This window comes from Leiobunum rupestre, chromosome 11 (genome assembly GCF_980474605.1).
Source record: "Leiobunum rupestre chromosome 11, qqLeiRupe1.1.hap1, whole genome shotgun sequence".
Lineage (NCBI taxonomy): Eukaryota > Metazoa > Arthropoda > Arachnida > Opiliones > Sclerosomatidae > Leiobunum > Leiobunum rupestre.
In genome coordinates, this window is record NC_143394.1 from 4894494 (window position 1) to 4905752 (window position 11259).

The 11259-nt window shown below is 34.2% G+C and overlaps 2 long non-coding RNA genes across 2 annotated transcripts; one reads left to right on the top strand and one right to left on the bottom strand.

The window, feature by feature from the left end:
- Positions 1-1153: 1153 nt before the first annotated feature.
- On the bottom strand, positions 1154-2614 carry LOC149921172 (uncharacterized). Its single transcript, XR_016477334.1, has 5 exons — positions 2045-2614; positions 1739-1925; positions 1468-1646; positions 1250-1404; positions 1154-1171 (listed from the first exon to the last, which is right to left on the bottom strand). It is a non-coding gene; the product is annotated as an uncharacterized LOC149921172 (long non-coding RNA).
- A 243-nt stretch (positions 2615-2857) lies between these two features.
- On the top strand, positions 2858-6477 carry LOC149921173 (uncharacterized). Its single transcript, XR_016477335.1, has 3 exons — positions 2858-3034; positions 4096-4226; positions 6346-6477. It is a non-coding gene; the product is annotated as an uncharacterized LOC149921173 (long non-coding RNA).
- The last annotated feature ends 4782 nt before the right edge of the window (positions 6478-11259 follow it).

Below are 11259 nucleotides of genomic sequence, written 5' to 3' on the forward strand. Positions count from 1 at the left end.
ATTGAGGATGACATCAAATTAAATATCACAATAAAATTAGTACTTAGTTACCACAAATAAGGTTACAGTAATCTTGAAGACATATTACATAATGAAGATTATGGCTGTTGTAGTAATTTTACGCATATCCATTATTGGTGGAGGTGCAAAATGCCCCCCCCCACACCTGGGTGGATAAAGCCACAAACCATTTCTTAGGTGTTTAATTTTTACTACTAAGAACAATAATCCAAAAATAGGGAAATAGGCGATTTTCAGGCTAGAAATAGAAACCAAATAGGGACCATAAAAATAAAAAATGATATCTTTATTTTAACTTTAATTTTTACAAAAATTAGTTTTAAAATAGGATATTTCTAAAACTGACTTAGTTTTATTTGTAAAAATATTTTATTACAAAAATGACTTATCTTCAAAATTATATAGTTCAACTTTATGACCGGGACGCGTTGCCAGTTCCTGAAACTGAAATTATCCTACCAGAGCGAAAAAATTATCGTATCGTATGCGTGAAAACTGACTAAATTTATCCATGATTTATCATACATTATCGTTCGAGTGAGCTGGAATTACCTAAAAATTCGTATTATATAGTACGCCATTGAAAATATCTTTCGTCCCAAAAATTATCGACGTGTTCGATATTATCGTACGTTTAGCAAGACTGATATTATGAATTTTCCGGAATATTTCAATTTAGCCGAGCTCGTGGCGCCATCTAATGTAGTAAATTATAGCTATAAACGTGAATCAATACAATTATCGTTCAATATTATAAGCCAATGGTACTTTTCACCAAATTTACTAAAAATAGGGTGATTAAGGGGCCAAATTTCGATTTTAAGGTGGTTTAGGGACCTGGTGAGAGCCTTGTTTTCTATTAGATAATTCTTGTTTAAGTAATTCTTCATATTTTTGTTCCAATTTTCTAAATTTCGGATATTTTCTGCGCAAAAGGCTTGTTGAGGTTAACGGTAATAGTTAGTGTAGGGAGCTGTTGGCTCGTACGCGTGGCATGCAGGGCTTGCCACCACCCTCCTACGCATTGTAACCCGGCCACCTGAATTAAAGGCTTCAAATGTCGCTTGATGACTTAGGCCTAAGGTGGTGCCTTGGGTATTAGCCTAGCTGATTATTATTATAAAAAAAAAAAAAGTTGAGCCGTATAAAGCTGTTTGAAAAATTTAAAATAATTTAAGTATATAAGTTCCATTTAAACATTAATATATGTAATAATAGCACTAATTACAGTTATATGATGTGTAATCAGTTCATTGGATGAGTTTAATGGAGATTTGTCCAAATTAACTCTCGTAGAAACTGATGGCTCTAGTTGTAAACTTCATTGAGAATTAAGGTTATTTCTGTAGAAATTTTATACTGCTATTATTAATAGACTTGAGTCTAAAAATTTTAAATGAAAAAGATTATAAAGTACATTTAAAGGCAATAATTACGTTTTACTACCTCTTGCATCGTATCATTTGAAATTCCCCAAATAGTTTATTTTAATTGGAGTTGAGCTGGAAAGAGCTTTTAAATGTTTCTCCGGAATTTCAAAGTGAGAATTGATTCATTTAAAATTGAGTAATATGATACGCTTTTAGGGTTTCTACAGTGGTGAGCTCAAGAGATGTTTTGAATTTCTACGGAGTGTGTGGAAATCCAAATTATTCTCATAGCATCGTAAAATATAAGAAATCATTGATAACATGAAAATAATCAGAATTTTAATTACCTGGGCTAGTTTAAAATGTGAAAAATTTGTTATTTTCAGATGGTAACCTTAAATTTTTAATTTTTTCTTAAGTCCTCTGGAAAAGTGTTGATATTGCATTGTGAATAAATTCTCTATTTTTGTAGACATTCATAAATTGATTGTGATCAAAATGACAGGCATACAGCTTCTAGTTCCGAAGCAGGTTCTGAATCAGAAATAAGGAATTATCTTTAGAATTTACATACAGCAAAATGTTAAACCTGACTGAGTAAAACATTTCAATCTTTTCAATGTTTCAAGAACAATATATAATGTAATGTTTACCTTTTGGGCAGTTTTGAGTTTTTAAAAACAATTTAATGCTGCACAACTAATTTTACAATGGTTTGGTTTGAGGGGGTGGCCCACAATTAAAAAAAATAATAATTGAACCCCCCCCCCCGGCTACGTCACTGATTAGTTTAGTATCATTAGAAATGTTCAGTCAGCTGTTAGGGCTCTTATTGAGCCTTGGCATATTTAGGAATTGACGGATTTTGAAATGACGTTTTAGCGCGCGACACTACAGATACAGTCCAAAGAAAATATATATATCTATATATTTTCTTTGTACAGTCTTGGGCACACAGCCTTCTTTGCGTGCTCTTTTGACCATAACATGTAGACGTATTTCCACGCGCAAAATGAATTTTAAAAGCCGTCAATTTCCTAAATCGCAAAAGTTAAACCAAGAATTGATCTATTTACATAAATGAATAGATCAATTCTTGGTTAAACTAAAACCGTAAAGCCGAATATCTCAAATTAAGTGTAATTTGAAATGGTGCTCGATCAGTTAGCTGACCCCGTTTGCCATTAAAAAATATTCTACCAAACTATTCGACATTTTAAATATCCTACTTGCATCTAGGAATATGAATGACTAGTATTATTTCCATCCGCCTATTTGTTAGGTATTCTATATGTTTCGATTCTCTAAAATGAAGAGGACTTTCTAGATATTTCAAAGGAAATTAATAGATAAAATGATAAATTAAACAGCACGTACAACAATGAAAGTGTAAAATCCGCTTCCCAAACTTCATTTTAACGCAACGCTCTTGAGTGGTTTAGGTCCAGCTGATAACGAAACGATCTTCCATTGGCTCTCATGTTTTACTTTGAGTTTGTATTTGTATTTGAAGTGACGTCTGAAGGCTGACGACAAAAAGCGTTTGCTTCAACAGAAATTTTACAGTGTTCCCGTTGGTCGTTACGCGTCAAAAGCGAGCGATTGTATTAATTTTCAAAGAAGAACAATAACATTGATATTAGGTAAATACATTTAATTTTATATTATATAACAATTTAGCAAGGTGCATGCTAATTAAATTTGTACAAAATTTGTCAACCTTTTGATAAAATCGGGGCCAAAGAATTTAATTACTTTTGAGAAATCTACATAGCGCAATTGACGGTTACAATTATTTTATAGTGGATAAATGTATTCTAATTAATTTACAAATTTGGTTACGTGCATGTTTTCGAGGCGTACAATCAAAGTACTTTTGGTCCCATTATCCTGTAAAGAAAGGTTTCCCATTTAAATAGACCTTTTTAATGATTCACAATATATTTATGAGAATCTTAAAAAGTAGTATCTCTAGCCATGCCAATTCAGATCAAATTACGTGACAAGTAGTAATTGAGATAATTAAAAATTTGCATGTTAACGAAAAAAATTAAGTTAATAAGTTAGTTAAAATTATTATTCCATTTTCAAAAAAAGGCAAAATGTTTCAAAATCAATAAGATATACCAATTAGCATTAATAAAAACCCAATTTAAATCAAATAAATAGTTTTTTTCGATTTAAAAAACAACCCTGCAAAAAGGTGTCATTTAATTTTACATGTGGAAATCCAACAAAAATGTTAAAACTTCTCGTGTCAACCGCTATGTGACTCTGGAAAAATGAATCGGCTATTCTGCATTATGGTTGTAAAATACTAAAATTTTAACAATCAATATAAAATTAAGATTGATCATAGTCAGTCAGAGCCTTAGACGGAAGCGAGTAACCGTATTAGCGTCTTCAGCAACCTTGAATACGAACCAACGTTTATAGAAACACTGTCGCCATCTCCGAGTGCTATTTCAAACTATGAACAGTACCTAAAATCTAAACTTTTACGTATTTTCCGTAATTTAAGAAATTTATTTTACCGAGTTAAGATTTTTAAAATCAGAAAAAAATTAACTTAGCTTTGTTCAAATTAGGAAAAGGCAACTAGCGACATCTAACTTCTATCCCCTTTTAGGCGCCATTTTCAAAACTTAAGTAAATTTTTATGACTTGCTATTGTAAACCGGATACATTGTATGTTTTCAAATAGGACCAAATTACCAAGGATATTCCTAAGATATTTTCTCGAAGAAACTTTGCTGGGAAGAACAGAAGAGTGACAGAACATTTTCTATAGTCGAAGAAACTAAGGTGGACTTCGTTACGTCATGGCCATGAAAGGTGATTTCAACTTTTTTAGATACAGAAATAAGTTATCGTACAATAAAAATTTGTAAAGAGAACTCTATAAGCGTGTATTTTAACTTGGGAAGAATTACTAAGTTGAGACAATTTTGTATCCCAATCCCTTGAAATCAATCAGTCCAGTATCTCATTGGTTCCTTAAAACTTAAATCTAATATAAAATGAAGTAACGTAGAACTACTGAAGATGTATTTTATTTATTAGACAATACTATGGGCTAAATACATATTTATTTGGTCAAATCTAATAATAGCTCCCGTTAATATTTTACATATACTGTAATATAAAAATAATAGTAGTGGAATAACACGGTGGAACTGAATATTATAAGAGATTAAGCCACTGGCCGAAAACGTGTAGGGGGGACTTGTAGGGTTGTAGACGTACCTTTGTATATACAGACTGCACCTTCTACCAGTTTCCCCTACACGTTTTCTGGTGCTGGCTTAACCTCTAAAAGTATTATTAATAATGATAATAATTATTTATTAAAATTAATTTTAGTATTTTAAGGCTTATGGGTAGCTTTGGAAGTATGGACACGTGGTCACTAGTTTCGATTGCAGATGGCCCAACGATGTAATATAAGAGAGCGTTGCGAACATGCGGCACCGTTAGGCGTCAATACTTACAATTTTTAGTTTATGATTGTTGGTTATCTGAAGTCACATTTGGTAGCGTTAAGTGTTAATTAGTTTTTAATTAAATAAAATTAAATATTTATTTCCGCCAAAAAATTGCATCGTGTTCAGCACTTCATTTTACATACTTTGGGGCAAAATTAAAAAAAAACACACACACACTGGGATCTATTGTTAAAGGGAATATAACCTGCAAAGCAATCTTTACGGAAGACCCCTTCAATTTTTTAAATTTCCCTGCACAGTTGTGCCAAACATATTAAAAGCCAAATCCAAGAGCGGTCAGAGTTGCAAACGTTGGTGTTTCACACCAAAGACAAGAGTTTATATTTCCTTTAATTTTGGGCATTTATTTTAAAGCAAGTGTCGGCTCTAGGTGAAGTAGCTCTTTTTTCAACAGATGTCGCTAGCGTCAAAATCAAAACAAGATACTGAAGCTACATTTTGACCTAAAAAGCGGGACATAAAAGTATGCTTCGCGATGATTGAGTCGTTTGTAAATTTGTCAATAACTTCAATTAGTTATTGTTTACAATATATTTTATATGTGATATATAATGTAGGTTAAAGTTCACTAAGTAGAGTAAAAGTGGTCTAAATATAATACTCGATAACGGCTCTGACAACGTTATTGTTTCGCTATTTTGAATTTAAGCTTCCGTTCCCATTAATAGATGGCGCCACGCTCTCCACGAAAGTAATTATCGAAGATTCGGATAGATTCATGGCCATCTCTAATAACAGGGGCCTTTTCATAATACAGGTGGCAATGATAGAGCCGACAGTTGCTTTAAGAATTCAGCCATAGTGCTGTCTAGTAAATAAAACACATCTTCATAAGTTTTACTTTACTTCATTTTCCGTTGTCAAAGTTACTAAAGAATTCCCCTGAAGTCACAATCCAGAGTAAGGTATACCTTCCCCGGGGTAAAACTGGATTCATGGACTAAGAAATCTTCCAATGGACTAACGAAAATAAAATTGTCACGTTTATCCACAATAAAGTTTACCTCAGAAATTTCCATAACATTTATTTCACTACAAATTTCGTGCTTTTCGATAATTTTACTGGGCCCATAGTCTTAGTCGATAATTCAAAATAACGGTCAAAAACGCCGCCGATCAGTTAAGTAAAATATTTTCGGCGGCGTAATCGTCGGCCATTTTCGGTATGGAGATACAGGCCGGAAGGCAGGCAAGGCTGCCAGATTTCGATAGACCGAAAACGGCCAACTCTCTCAAATGTTTTCGTTTTCAAAACGAAAATTTTGCGGCGTAGCTATCAACTAAGACTATGGCGAAATTACAATTTCGGGAATGAAATTTGGAGTTACAGTTGTCATATGGGAAAGTATGAAGGTAGAAAATGTTGCGTGATCAAAATTAAAACTGGCAAATAGAAGGTTTAGGCTAAGCCATTTGAATAATAATTATTTTTAAAACTCTTCCCTCAGGTGATTTTGAGACAGAAAGAACCTATTTAAAAATTCCGATGTCTCAACTGAACCTGGCATGACGCAAAATACAACTAGCCAAGAAAAGTGTCAAAAATTGACATGATTCAATAGAACCTGGCATGACACAACAGAACCTGGCATGACACAACACGGAACCTGGCATGACGCAACCCGGAACCTTCGCAACGAAGTGTTAAAAATTCCGATATCTCAACTGAACCTGGCATGACGAAATTTCAAACGTCCAGCCAGGTTCAGTTGAGATAGCGTGATTTTTAAGCAACATCTCAACTGAACCTGAAATAATACGAACCTCGGAACAAAGTTTCATATATTTCCGATTCCTCAATTGATCTTGGCATGCAAACCTTCGTTAATCAATTGAACTTGGCTTATAATAAATTATCCTGTAGAAATTATAATTATTCTGAAAAGAAAAATCTTGTAAACTAAACATCAGGCCCTACAACCCTGTAGGCGAAAGGGTTTTATAAAAAGGGCTTTCTAGTTTTACCAGGGCTCCCAGAGGTCCTAAAATTCCTATAAAATCCTATATTTTCAAAAATGTCCTATTTATAGCAAAATCTCCCAAAAGTCCTATAAAATCCTATAATTTTGATATTTTGCCCATTTCAAATCCAACCACGCAGTTAAATTGCTAGATTTAGCTATAGGATAAATTCGTATACCAAGTCATTCTAGTCTATACTTTTGTTATTGTTAACACGGTTAGCTACTAGTATATTTTTGTGATAAAATGGTTTAATCGTGTCTATTTTTTAAGTGAAAATCAAAGATTTATTTCTCTAAATATAGTTTTTGTTTTTAAATGCATAAAGTTAGTAAATAAAATAGCATAAATAGTCCTATAAAATCCTATAATTTTGTAAAAATAGTCCTATAAAGTCCTATAATTTTAGAAATATAATCCTATTTTTCCTATAAAAATTTTTAAGATTCGAGTGGGGGCCCTGGTTTTACTCAATTCTTTTTTCTGTAACAATGAAATGATTAGTTAATTTGACATAATTGAATATTAAATTAAAAATGGTAAAAATTATTTAAAACACTAGAGGAGAGTGTACTTTACGTTCTTATCAGTGTAAGTACAGAACACAAGATCTCAGTACAATTGTTAACTTGTTAACTATTGTTTTTTCATTTATAATAAATAATAATAATAATCAGGTGGGCTAATACCCAAGGCATCACCTTAGGAATAAGTCATCATGCGACTTTTGAAGCCATTAATTCCGGTGGCCGGGTTACAATTAATTATTGTGGAAAGGTTATGGAGTTTAATTATGATTAATATAATTTTTAATTATGGTTTTGTTTCTTAAGAATATGTGATTTTAATTTGCGTTAAGCAAATTATTTTAAAATGTGTGAAATATCTATAATCCGAATAAAAATTATCTATTACTCATTTCGAAATTAATTAATGTAACAAAATTATTTGACTACCCAATGTGCTGTGGTAACCTATTGTATTCAAAAACAAAATAAAAAAGCTAAGTCATATGCTCTGTTAGGAAATATTGAGATATTCGCCCTGGTTCATTTTTTAGTGCACACCCTGTATTGTAAGAAATAAATAAATGCCACAAATAATTTTGTGGTTTGGTTCACTGAAGAATATGGCTCTCTATTCCCTAAATGAAGTCCCCAATCAAACTACTAATTTATTATTTAAATAAAAAAAATTTAAAAAGTTAAGCAAAAATGCTTCTAAAAGCGTTTCTATGTGGCAGCACCTTCCGTGGACTCGAAGCGAAAGGCGAGTTGATTGCCATCTATTGGCTTCCCGAAACCACGTGTTTAAAGGGAATATAACCTCAGGTATAATAATAATAATAATAATAATTAGCTAGGCTAATACCAAAGGCACCACCTTAGGCCTAAGTCATCAAGCGACTTTTAAAGCCATTAATTAGTTCAGGTGGCCGGGTTACAATGCGTAGGTTGGAACACCAACGTTTGCAGCTCTGGCCGCTCTTGCCTTTGGCTTTAGAAATGTTTGGCGCCACTGTACAGGGTAATTTGAAAAATTGAAGGTGTCTTCCATAAAGATTGCTTTGCAGGTTATATTCCTTTTAATAAGTTAATCACGTAATTCCGAAAAGCCAATCAACGCGAGAAGCTCCCAATTTGCCACACCTTTTAGGCTAAATTTTGATGCCTACTAAACCTTTTTTTATTAATACGTTAACGACATCTAGTGCGAGCGAATGCAACTAGACAGCAGCCGCCACTTGCTTTAATGAAAGTAGATAAATAAACAACGATATTTCTGGCCATAGGCGAAGAACGGGTTTAAGACAAAATATTTTCGGTTGCTGGATACGCACCGCCACCTATCGGTTATAAAAATAACTATTAGGATGATACTTGCATAATCTGACGTCATAAGTGACCAAGTTTTCGCAGAGATATTACGCTAAAGTACCACCCTCGTCTGCTTTTTCGTCTAACTGCGCATGTGTCAGATATTATTATTATGGACTAATCTACTTTTTCGCGTATTTTTTCATCATTATTATTGAAACTAGCTTATTCATACTGAAGCCAACTAGATTCAACATTGTCCTAATTTTAATCCTTCAAACTGCAAAAATGGCGCGATGGCGAGCTTCGGTCGACGCAAAAGAAATTCGGTTTATTTTTGAAACGTACAAATCTTTTCACGCGCGTTAGTTTGATTTAATAATATACAGGGTGTTACGGAGGTGTATGTCATAGATTTTATTGCGTGTTCTTTGGGTCCTAATCAGCCAAAAATATCCTATGAACATTGCGTTCTAAAATGCTTTGTTTCAGTGTTTTAGAAGTGTGCTAAATCCTAAAATGATTTTATTAAAGGCAAGTTTGATTATTTCAAAGAATCGAGTTTAGTCGACACTGGTCAGAAATTTTAGAAAACTATAAAGTAAATTTGGTCTTAACCAACTTGTTTACACCAATATTATTCCACTAGTTTCTGATAAAAACATGCAGGGCCGTATTAAGACTTTATGGGGCTCTAGGCCCAAGTTAATTTTGGTGCCCCCTTTCAATAGCGAGCGAAGCGAGCTAGACGCTTCCTCAATTTATAATTGAGAAACGGAAGGAAAATTAATTTTGCTGCCAGATTTAGTATGTCGTCAGGGGCTAGCCGGCAGTCCGTCAGAGAATGTGACAATCACACGTTTTTGGTTCATAGGGGTGGACGCATTTACTAAAATTACTCCGGAAAATATTTTGTGAAAAGCAAATTATTAAAGTTTTGTACTTTTATTTTTTTTCGAACCCTCTAGGTGCCCCTTGTAGGCTTGGTGCCCTAGGCCCAGGCCTATTCGGCCTATTGGTTAATCCGGCCCTGAAGACATGTTATTCGATATGATTCGTCTTACCTTTTAATTAAGTAAATTACTTTACCAAAGTGGATTTAAACTATAATTCTTCTTACCATGGTCGAAAACGATCCTGGAACAATTACCGGCGACTTGGGAGACCATTGGGTGTAAATCACGTTATAGTTTGGCGAATGGTCATCAATTTCACCCGTATCACCTTCAAAAAGTTCAAGCTCTGAACGACGCAGACCATCCTAGGCGAGTTGACTTTTCTCAGTTTTGTTTTGACCAAGTAGGTCGTGACTATCAGTTCTCGAGTATTATGTTAACAGCTGATGAAACCAATTTTTCCCGTGACGGTATACTCAACTGGAACAACACACACTCACGGGACAGTGTTAGATCTCATCAAGTGCAGTCTAGCCTAAATGTTTGGTGGCCCTTTTGTTGGTCCGTTCTTTCCTTTCGCCGAGGTTAAATGGTCAGGCATACTAGCAATTTCTGCAAGATAATTTATCCGAGCTACTTGAAGACGTGCAGTTAGAAACGAGAAGGCGCGTGTGGTTTAAGCAGCGACGTAATGACTCATTTCGACGCGACGTTTCCTTTAAGGTGGATAGGTCGTAGTGGACCAGTTACGACGCCAGCACGATCTCCCGATTTAAACCCAGGCGACATTTCCCACTGGGGCTATCTAAAAGACTTACTTTACAAATTACAAGACAGAAGTTTTGGACGTTGACGACCAGCTACAACGAATAATTGATGGCAGTGAAACTATCCGCTATACAGTTGGAATCTTTGAAAGAGTTCGAGAATCGTTTGTACGACGACCTCGTACCAGTATTAGAGGGCTCGGTGGCCATTTGGAACAATTTTTGTAACGTTTTAAATAAAACAGAAATTTTCATTTGTAACTTCAATTCTAAGTAATTTACATTTATGTCGATTTTTAAAAAGTGTTATTAGATGCATTATAGGACACTTAATACTCAAGCCTATTAATGACATCAGTTATGGTCATTTTCCGATCGTTTCACCATTAACAAACACATGATTGCTAACTGGAAGCAATTGTAGGCATTCGCTAGTACCATTCCGTGTCTTCAACCGTAAACGTACCTTTCCGTTTTCTTAATACTCGTATATTTTACTCTTGTGCTCTTTCCAAATTCAGAAGCACCATCCCAGCTGCATCTATCGGGGAAAATACTTAAAATTGGCATTCGCCTCGTAAAAGTTGCTTATTTACAAAATTTCTGATCATGTTTAACAGTATGGATTAAACTCAATTCTTTGAAATAATGGAAATTGGCATTAATAAAATCATTGTAGGATTTAGCACACTTCTGCTAGTTCAATAATTATTTTTTTAGGACCTTAATCACGCGCTGTTCGCGCTATCACAGCACTCTGTGCCCTGCGCGCGCTTGCTGTCTGCGGATAGGCCAGGACAGATAAAATAAAAATGGGCCGTATACGGGGAATTTTAGATAAAAGCTGGATTTTGGAGTAGAACTAGTACTTACCATTAGAAACAATATACTGAAAGTCCCAAGCTGAAGGACGCTTGCGT